This window comes from Arachis hypogaea, chromosome 19 (genome assembly GCF_003086295.3).
Source record: "Arachis hypogaea cultivar Tifrunner chromosome 19, arahy.Tifrunner.gnm2.J5K5, whole genome shotgun sequence".
Lineage (NCBI taxonomy): Eukaryota > Viridiplantae > Streptophyta > Magnoliopsida > Fabales > Fabaceae > Arachis > Arachis hypogaea.
The window spans coordinates 88,676,566-88,687,689 of NC_092054.1; the positions used below are offsets into that span (position 1 = coordinate 88,676,566).

The window sequence follows — 11,124 nt, forward strand, 5'->3', positions numbered from 1 at the left end:
CTTAATCTATGGAGTGTAGAAACTCTACCGTTGAAAATACATAAGTGATGAAGGTCCAGGCATGTCCAAATGGCCAGCCCCCATGATCTAAGAACTAAACGTCCCAAGATGCCTAATACAATAGTAAAAGGTCCTATTTATACTAAACTAGCTACTAGGGTTTACAGAAGTAAGTAATTGATGCATAAATCCACTTCCGGGGCCCACTTTGTGTGTGCTTGGGCTGATCTTGAATTTTACACGTGGAGAGGTCATTCTTGGAGTTGAACGCCAGTTTGTAACGTGTTTCTAGCGTTCAACTCTGGCTTGTGATGTGTTTCTGGCATTTAACTCCAGACTGCAGCATAGAACTGGCGTTCAACGCGCTTTTGCATCATCTAAACTCGGCCAAAATATGGACTATTATATATTTCTAGAAAGCCCTGGATGTCTACTTTCCAACACAATTAGAAGCGCGTCATTTTGATTTCTGTAGCTCCAGAAAATCCACTTTTAGTGCAGGGAGGTCAGAATCCAACAACATCAGCAGTCCTTCTTCTACCTCTGAATCTGATTTCTGCTCAAGTCCCTCAATTTCAGCCAGAAAATACCTAAAATCATAGAAAAACACACAAACTCATAGTAAAGTCCAGAAATGTGAATTTAACATAAAAATTAATAAAAACATCCCTAAAAGTAACTAGATCCTACTAAAAATAATGCCAAAAGGCGTATAAATTATCCGCTCATCACAACACCAAACTTAAATTGTTGCTTATCCCCAAGCAACTGAAAATCAAATAGGATAAAAAGAAGAGAATATACTATAAATTCCAAACTATCAATGAAACATAGCTCCAATCAGATGAGCGGGACTTGTAGCTTTTTGCCTCTTGAATAGTTTTGGCATCTTACTTTATCCATTGAAGTCCAGAATGATTGGCATCTATAGGAACTCAGAGTTCAGATAGTGTTATTGATTCTCCTAGTTTAGTATGTTGATTCTTGAACACAGCTACTTTATGAGTCTTGGCCGTGGCCCTAAGAACTTTGTTTTCCAGTATTACCACCGGATACATAAATGCCACAGACACATAACTGGGTGAACCTTTTCAGATTGTGACTCAGCTTTGCTAAAGTCCCCAATTTGAGGTGTCCAGGGTTTTTAAGCACACTTTTCTTTTTGCTTTGGACCTTGACTTTAACCGCTCAGTCTCAAATTTTCACTTGACACCTTCACGCCACAAGCACATGGTTAGGGACAGCTTGGTTTAGCCGCTTAGGCCAGGATTTTATTCCTTTAGGCCCTCCTATTCACTGATGCTCAAAGCCTTGGGATCCTTTTTATTACCCTTGCCTTTTGGTTTTAAGGGTTACTGGCTTTTTGCTCTTGCCTCTTGGTTTTAAGAGCTTTTGGCTTTTTCTGCTTGCTTTTTCTTTTTCTTTCTCTTTTTTTTCGCCATTTTTCTTCTCTCTTTTTTTTTCTGCAAGCTTTTTGTATTCACTACTTTTTCTTGCTTCAAGAATCATTTTTATGATTTTTCAGATTATCAAATAACATTTCTCCTTATCATCATTCTTTCAAGAGCCGACATATTTAACATTCTTAAACAACAACTTCAAAAGACATATGCACTGTTCAAGCATTCATTTAGAAAACAAAAAGTATTGTCACCACATCAATATAATTAAACTAAGTTCAAGGATAAATTCAAAACTCATGTACTTCTTGTTCTTTTGAATTAAAAATATTTTTCATTTAAGAGAGGTGATGGATTCATATTCATTACTTTAAGGCATAGACACTTAGACACTAATGATCATGTAATAAAGACACAAACATAGATAAACATTTAACATAAGAAAAAAAAACAAAAAATTTAAGAACAAGGAATGAGTCCACCTTAGTGACGGTGGCGTTTTCTTCTTGAGGAACCAAGGATATCCTTGAGCTCTTCTATGTCTCTTCCTTGTCTTTGTTGCTCCTCCCTCATTGCTCTTTGATTTTTTCTAATTTCATGAAGGATGTTGGAGTGCTCTTTGATGTTCCACCCTTAGTTACTCCCAATAATTGTGTGGAGGAAAATGTATCCCCTGAGGTATCTCAGGGATCTCTTGATTTACAGTCAAATGTTCTACCACTGAGCTATAGACCCTTGATGGAAGCTTTTGTCTTCCCTTTCCTCTTTCTAGAGGTTTCTCCGGCCTTAGGTGCCATCAATGGTTATGGAAAAAAAAAAGCAATGTTTTTTCCACACCAAACTTAGAATGTTTGCTCGTCCTCGAGCAAAAGAAGAAAGGAATAGAAGAAGAAGAAGATATAGAAGAATCTAGGATTATGAGGAGGGAAGGTGGGGATCCTGTGGGGTCCACAGATCCTGAGATGATCCTGTGAGGTCCACAGATCTTGAGGTGTCAAGGATTTACATCCCTGCACCAATTAGGCATGTAAAATGCTTTTGCATGCAATTCTGGCGTTTAAACGCCGAACTGATGCTTGTTCTGGCGTTCAGCGCCCAGATGCAGCATATTTCTGGCGTTGAACGCCAGCCAGATGCTTGTTTCTGGCGTTCAGCGCCAGCTCTTCCTCAGTGTACATTTCTGGCGTCTGAACACCAGGATGCTGCTTGTTTCTGGCGTTCAGCACCCAGATGCAGCATGTTTCTGGCGTTGAACGCCAGCTTCATGCTTGTTTCTGGCGTTCAGCGCCAGCTCTATGCTCTGTTCTGGCGTTGAACGCCAGCCAGATGCTCCTTACTGGCGTTTGAACGCCAGTGAACTCCTCCTCCAGGGTGTGCTGTTTTTCATGCTGTTTTTTATTTTTCTTCAATTTTTTCAGTTGTTTTTGTGACTCCACATGATCATGAACCTATGAAGACATATAACTAATAAAAAATATAATTAAATAAAAATTGGGTTGCCTCCCAACAAGCGCTTCTTTAATGTTAATAGCTTGACAGTGGGCTCTCATGGAGCCTCACAGATGTTCAGAGCATTGTTGAGACTTCCCAACACCAAACTTAGAGTTTGGATATGGGAGTTCAACACCAAACTTAGAGTTTGATTGTGGCCTCCCAACACCAAACTTAGAGTTTGACTGTGGGGGCTCTGGTTGACTCTATTTTTTGAGAGAAGCTTTCTGTGCCTCTTTTCCATGTTTACAGAAGGATGTCCTTGAGTTTTAAACTCAAGGGATTCCTCATTTAATTGAAGGACTAGTTCACCTCTGTTAACATCAATCACAGCTCTTGCTGTGGCTAGGAAGGGTCTTCCAAGGATGATGGATTCATCCTCATCCTTCCCAGTATCTAGGATTATGAAATCAGCAGGGATGTAAAGGCCTTCAACCTTTACTAACGTGTCCTCTACTTGTCCATAAGCCTGTTTTCTTGAGTTGTCTGCCATCTCTAATGAGATTTTAGCAGCTTGCACCTTAAAGATTCCAAGTTTCTCCATTACAGAGAGTGGCATGAGGTTTATTCCTGACCCAAGGTCACATAGAGCCTTGTCAAAGGTCATGGTGCCTATGGTACAAGGTATTAGGAACTTTCCAGGATCCTGTTTCTTCTGAGGCAATCTCAGTTAATCCAATGCATTTAGTTCATTGGTGAACAGGGGAGGTTCATCTCCCCAAGTCTCTTTACCAAATAAATTAGCATTCAGCTTCATGATTACACCAAGGAACTTGGCAACTTGCTCTTCAGTAACATCTTCATTCTCTTCAGAAGAGGAGTACTTTTCAGAGCTCATGAATGGCATAAGGAGGTTCAATGGAATCTCTATGGTCTCTAGATGAGCCTCAGATTCCTTTGGTTCCTCATAGGAAAACTCCTTATTGATCACTGGACGTCCCAGGAGGTCTTCCTCCTTAGGATTCACGTCCCTCTCCTCTCTTGTGGGTTCGGCCATGATGGTCAATTCAATGGCCTTGCACTCTCCTTTTGGATTCTCTTCTGTATTGCTTGGGAGAGTACTAGGAGGGGTTTCAGTGATTCTTTTACTCAGCTGGCCCACTTGTGCTTCCAAATTTCTAATGGAGGACCTTGTTTCATTCATGAAACTCACAGTGGCCTTAGATAGATCAGAGACTAAGTTTGCTAAATTAGAGGTATTTTGTTCAGAGTTCTCTGTCTGTTGCTGAGTGGAAGATGGAAAAGGCTTGCTATTGCTAAACCTGTTTCTTCCACCATTATTAAAGCCTTGTTGAGGCTTTTGTTGATCCTTCCATGAGAGATTTGGGTGGTTTCTCCATGAGGGATTATAGGTGTTTCCATATGGTTCACCCATGTAATTCACCTCTGCTATTGCAGGGTTTTCAGGATCATAAGCTTCTTCTTCAGAAGATGCCTCTTGAGTACTGTTGGATGCAGCTTGCATTCCATTCAGACTCTGAGAAATCATATTGACTTACTGAGTCAATATTTTGTTCTGAGCCAAAATGGCATTCAGAGTATCAATTTCAAGAACTCTCTTCTTCTGAGGTGTCCCATTACTCACAGGATTCCTCTCAGAAGTGTACATGAACTGGTTATTAGCAACCATGTCAATGAGTTCTTGAGCTTCTGTAGGTGTTTTCTTTAGGTGAATGGATCCACCTGTAGAAGTATCCAATGACATCTTAGCTAATTCAGACAGACTATCATAGAATATATCCAGGATGGTCCATTCTGAAAGCATGTTAGAAGGACACTTTTTGGTCAGTTCCTTGTATCTCTCCCAAGCTTCATAGATGGATTCACCTTCTTTATGTCTGAAGGTTTGAACATCCACTCTAAGCTTACTTAGCTTTTGAGGAGGAAAGAACTTGGCTAAGAAAGCCTTGACCAGCTTATCCCAAGAGTTCAGGCTATCCTTAGGTTGAGAGTCCAACCATATTCTAGCTCTGTCTCTTACAGCAAATGGGAAAAGCATGAGCCTGTAGACTTCAGGATCTACTCCATTAGTCTTAACAGTATCACAGATCTGCAAGAATTCAGTTAAGAACCGAAAGGGATCTTCAGATGGAAGTCCATGAAACTTGCAGTTTTGTTGCATCAGAGAAACTAATTGAGGTTTCAGCTCAAAATTGTTTGCTCCAATGGTAGGGATGGAGATGCTTCTTCCATGTAAATTGGAATTAGGTGCAGTAAAGTCACCAAGCATCCTCCTTGAATTATTATTATTTTCGGCTGCCATCTCCTCTTCCTGTTCGAAAATTTCTGTAAGGTTATCTCTAGATTGTTGTATTTTAGCTTCTCTTAGTTTCCTCTTCAGAGTCCTTTCAGGTTCAGGGTCTGCTTCAACAAGAATGTTCTTGTCCTTGCTCCTGCTCATATGAAAAAGAGGGAACATAAAAATAATAATAATAGGGATCCTTTTTACCCAGGTATAGAGGTTCCCCTGTGTGAATAGAAGAAGAAAAGAATGTAATATAAAGAAGGGAGAAGAGAAAATTTGAACACAGATGGCAGAGGGGGTTCGAATTTGGGTGAAATGAAGTGTTAGTAGATGAATAAATAAATAGAAGGAGATGAGAGAGAAAGAGGATTTTCGAAAATAAAATTAAAAATTGAAACAATTAATTAATTAAAAAGAATTTTTGAAAAAGAGGGAATTATTTTCGAAAATTAAAGAGGGATAGTTAGTTAGGTAGTTTTGAAAGAGATAAAAAACAAACAAAAAGTTAATTAGTTAGTTGAAAAAGATTTGAAAATCAATTTTGAAAAGATAAGAAGATAAGAAGTTAGAAAAGATATTTGAAAATCAAATTTTTGAAAAAGATAAGATTTTAAAAAAAGATATGATAGGAAGATATGATTAGAATTAGTTTTGAAAAAGATTTGATTTTTAAAATCATAATTAATGACTTGACTCACAAGAAATCACAAGATATGATTCTAGAATTTAAAGTTTGAATCTTTCTTGACAAGCAAGTAACAAACTTGAAATTTTTTAATCAAAACATCAATTAATGAGAATATTTTCGAAAATTATAAGATAAAATTAAGAAAAGATTTTTGAAAAATATTTTTAAAATTTTCGAAAATAAAAAATGAAAAAGATTTGATTTTTGAAAAAGATTTTGAAAAAGATAAGATTTTTAAATTGAAAATTTGATTTGACTCATAAAAACAACCAGATTTTAAAATTTTTGAAAAAGTCAATCTAAATTTTCAAAATTTATGAGTGAAAAAGGGAAAGATATTTTTTTTTTATTTTTAAATTTTGAATGATGAAAGAGAAAAACATGAAAATGATGCAATGCATGAAAATTTTGGATCAAAACAATGAATGCATGCAAGAATGCTATGAATGTCAAGATGAACACCAAGAATACTTTGAAGATCAAGATGAACACCAAGAACATATTTTTGAAAAATTTTCAAGAAAAGAAAATATGCAAGACACCAAACTTAGAAATTTTTCATGTATGGACACTATGAATGCAAGAATGCATATGAAAAACAAGAAAAGACACAAAACAAGAAAATATGAAGATCAATCAAGAAGGTTTATCAAGAACAACTTGAAGATCATGATGAATGCAATGCATGATTGCAATTTTCGAAAAAATGCAAGATGAGTATGCAATTGACACCAAACTTAAAATTTGACTCAAGACTCAAACAAGAAACACAAAATATTTTTGGTTTTTATGATTTTATGATTTTTTTGTATTTTCTTTTAATTTTTTTTCGACAAACATATGGAAAAAGAAAATAAGAAATCCAAAATCTTTAAGAAGAATTCTAGGAATCTTTCAATATTAGCCCAAAGCTCCAATCAAGGGGTTGGACATGGCTTAATAGCCAATCAAGCTTTAGCATGTAAATCAGGTAGATCAGGAACAACAGCAGGTGGATTAGCAACAACTAGCTTGCTCTTGATAATGTTGGGTTGGGAGCCCCAGTCCAAATGAATTTAGACATGGCTTTACAGCCAGTCAGGCTTCAACATGCTTCATGAAACACTAGAATTCATTCTTAAAAAATTTTAGAATAATTTTCGAAAATAGATGAGAAATTTTTGAAAGAAATTTTTTTTATTTTTTTATTTTTTTTGAAATTTTTTTTTTAAAGATAAAACAAAAAGAAAATTACCCAATCTGACCAACAAGATGAACCGTCAGTTGTCCAAACTCGAACAATCCCCGGCAACGGCGCCAAAAACTTGGTATGCGAAATTGTTACTCTGAGGTTGTAAAATTTGTTGTTCGTTCTCTCCCTGGTAATGGCTCCAAAAACGTGTGCACAGTACCATGGTCCAAGCATAACTTCATAATTTTGCACAACTAACCAGCAAGTGCACTGGGTCGTCCAAGTAATAAACCTTACGTGAGTAAGGGTAGATCCCACGGAGATTGTTGGTATGAAGCAAGCTATGGTCACCTTGTAAATCTCAGTCAGGCGGATATCAAATGGTTATGGAGTTTTCGAATAATAATAATAAATAAATAGAAAATAAGGATAGAAACACTTATGTAATTCATTGGTGAGAATTTCAGATAAGCGTATAGAGATGCTTTCGTTCTTCTAAACTTCTGCTTTCCTGCTGTCTTCATCCAATCAGTCATACTCCTTTCCATGGCAAGCTTTATGTAAGGGCATCACCGTTGTAAATGGCTACATCCCATCCTCTCTGTGAAAATGGTCCAAATGCTTTGTCACGGCATGGCTAATCATCTCGAGGTTCTCGATCATACTGGAATAGGATTTACTATCCTTTTGCGTCTGTCACTACGCCCAGCACTCGTGAGTTTGAAGTTCGTCATAGCCATCCCTTCCCAGAATCCTACTCGGAATACCACAGACAAGGTTTAGACTTTCTGGATCTCAGGAATGGCCATCCATGGGTTCTAACTTATACCACGAAGATACTAATAACTCGGACTCGGTCCCCTGTATTAGATATCTAAGAGATACTCATTCTAGCTTGGTTGCATGTAGAATGGAAGTGTTTGTCAGGCACGCGTTCATAAGTGAGAATGATGATGAGCGTCACATAATCATCACATTCATCATGTTCTTGGGTGCGAATGGATATCTTAGAAGCGGAATAAGTTGAATTGAATAGAAAACAGTCGTACTTTGCATTAATTCATGAGGAACAGCAGAGCTCCACACCTTAATCTATGGAGTGTAGAAACTCTACCGTTGAAAATACATAAGTGATGAAGGTCCAGGCATGTCCAAATGGCCAGCCCCCATGATCTAAGAACTAAACGTCCCAAGATGCCTAATACAATAGTAAAAGGTCCTATTTATACTAAACTAGCTACTAGGGTTTACAGAAGTAAGTAATTGATGCATAAATCCACTTCCGGGGCCCACTTTGTGTGTGCTTGGGCTGATCTTGAAGTTTACACATGGAGAGGTCATTCTTGGAGTTGAACGCCAGTTTGTAACGTGTTTCTAGCGTTCAACTCTGGCTTGTGATGTGTTTCTGGCATTTAACTCCAGACTGCAGCGTAGAACTGGCGTTCAACGCGCTTTTGCATCGTCTAAACTCGGCCAAAATATGGACTATTATATATTTCTGGAAAGCCCTGGATGTCTACTTTCCAACACAATTAGAAGCGCGTCATTTTGATTTCTGTAGCTCCAGAAAATCCACTTTTAGTGCAGGGAGGTCAGAATCCAACAACATCAGCAGTCCTTCTTCTACCTCTGAATCTGATTTCTGCTCAAGTCCCTCAATTTCAGCCAGAAAATACCTGAAATCACAGAAAAACACACAAACTCATAGTAAAGTCCAGAAATGTGAATTTAACATAAAAACTAATAAAAACATCCCTAAAAGTAACTAGATCCTACTAAAAACATACTAAAAACAATGCCAAAAAGCGTATAAATTATCCGCTCATCAGGAAGCTTCTTTAGTACTGCAGGAAGCAGCTTGCATTCCAATCAGACTCTGGGAAATCATATTGACTTGCTGAGTCAATATTTTGTTCTGAGCCAATATGGCATTCAGAGTATCAATCTCAAGAACTCCTTTTCTTCTGAGTTTTCCCATTATTCACAGGATTCTTTTCAGAAGTATACATAAACTGGTTATTTGTAACCATTTCAATGAGTTCCTGGGCTTCTGCAGGCGTCTTCTTCAGATGAAGAGATCCACCAGCAGAGTGGTCCAATGACATCTTGGACAATTCAGACAGACCATCATAGAATATACATAGGATGCTCCATTCTGAAAACATGTCAGAAGGACACCTTCTGATCAATTGCTTGTATCTTTCCCAAGCTTCATAAATGGATTCACCTTCCTTCTGTCTAAAGGTTTGGACTTCCACTCTAAGCTTACTCAACTGTTGAGGTGGAAAAAATTTGGCCAAGAAGGCATTGACCAGCTTTTCCCAAGAGTTCAGGCTTTCTTTAGGTTGTGAGTCCAACCATGTCCTAGCTCTGTCTCTTACAGCAAAGAGGAAAAGCATAAGTCTGTAGACCTCAGGATTAACACCATTGGTTTTAACAGTGTCACAGATTTGCAAGAATGCAGCTAAAAACTAATGAGGATCTTCCAATGGAAGTCCATGAAACTTGCAATTCTACTGCATTAAAGAAACTAATTGAGGCTTAAGCTCAAAGTTGTTTGCTCCAATTGCAGGAATTGAGATGCTTCTTCCACAGAAGTCAGAAGAGGGTGCAATAAAGTCACCAAGCATCTTCCTTGCATCTCCACCATTGTTGTTATTTTTGGCTGCCATGTCTTCTTTTTTGAAAATTTCTGTTAGGTCCTCTCCAGAGTGTTGTGCTTTAGCTTCTCTTAGTTTCCTCTTTAGAGTCCTTTCAGGTTCAGGATCAGCTTCAACAAGAATGTTCTTATCCTTGTTCTTGCTCATATGAAAAATAAGAGAACAGAAAAAGAATTCGAACACAGAAAGAGGGAGAGAGTTCGAATTTTAAGAAGAAGAAGAGTGTTAGTACTTAAATAAATAAATAGAAAGAGATGAGAGAGAAAAGAAATTCGAATTTTAATTAAAAAGAGTAGGAAAATATTTTTGTTTTTATTTTAATTATGAGTTAGAATTCAAAAATTATTCAAAGAAATAAAATGAGATTAGAATTTAAAACAGTTAGTTAATTAAAAAGAATTTTGAAAAACTGGTGAGGGGTTTTCGAAAATTAGAGAGAAAAAAGTAGTTAGGTGGTTTTGAAAAAGATAAGAATTAGTAAAACAAACAAAAAGTCAAGTAGTTAATTGAAAAAGATTTGAAAATCAATTTCGAAAAGATAAGAAGTTAGAAAAGATTTTGAAATTAAGTTTTGAAAAAGATATGATTGAAATTTATTTTGAAAAAAGATTTGAAAAAGAAATTTAAAAAGATTTGACTTTTGAAATTAAAGTTGATTACTTGACTAACAAGAAACAAAAAGATATGATTCTAGAATTTAAAGATTGAACCTTTCTTAAGAGGCAAGTAACAAACTTAAAATTTTTGAATCAATCACATTAATTGTTAGTAAATTTTTCGAAAATTAAAAATAAGAAAAAACTTTTGAAAATTAATTTTTAAAATTTTCAAAAATCATGAAATAAAAATGAAAAAAATTTGATTTTTGAAAAGATAGGATTTTTAAATTGAAAATTTGACTTGACTCATAAGAAACAACTAAGTTTTAAAAATTTTTGACTAAGTCAAACCAAATTTTCGAAATTTTTATGAGTAAATAAGAGAAAGATATTATTTTTTGTTTTTGAATTTTAAATGAAGAAAGAGAAAAACACAAAAATGACACAAAACATGAAAATTTAAGATCGAAACAAAAAATGCATGCAAGAACACTTTGAATGTTAAGATGAACACCAAGATCACTTTGAATATCAAGATGAACACCAAGAACTTGTTTTTGAAAATTTTTAAGAAAAGAAAAACATGCAAGACACCAAACATAGAAATTTTCAAACTTTAGACACCAATAATTCAAAAATGCATATGAAAAACAAGAAAAGACACAAAACATGAAAATGCAAAGATCAAACAAAGAAGATTATCAAGAACAACTTGAAGATCATGAAGAACAACATGCATGAGTTTTTGAAAATTTTTGTGAAAATAAAAAATATGCAATTGACACTAAACTTAAAATTTGACACTAGTCTCAAACAAGAAACAGAAAATATTTTTGGTTTTTATGATTTTATTAATTTATTTAAATTTTT

At 35.9% G+C, this 11,124-nt stretch overlaps 2 non-coding genes across 2 annotated transcripts; both read left to right on the plus strand.

The window, feature by feature from the left end:
* The first annotated feature begins 4,650 nt into the window (after positions 1-4,650).
* LOC112781989 (small nucleolar RNA R71) lies at positions 4,651-4,758 on the plus strand. Its single transcript, XR_003192734.1, has one exon. It is a non-coding gene; the product is annotated as a small nucleolar RNA R71 (small nucleolar RNA).
* A 4,400-nt stretch (positions 4,759-9,158) lies between these two features.
* Positions 9,159-9,262, plus strand: LOC112781127 (small nucleolar RNA R71). The gene has a single exon (XR_003191921.1). It is a non-coding gene; the product is annotated as a small nucleolar RNA R71 (small nucleolar RNA).
* The last annotated feature ends 1,862 nt before the right edge of the window (positions 9,263-11,124 follow it).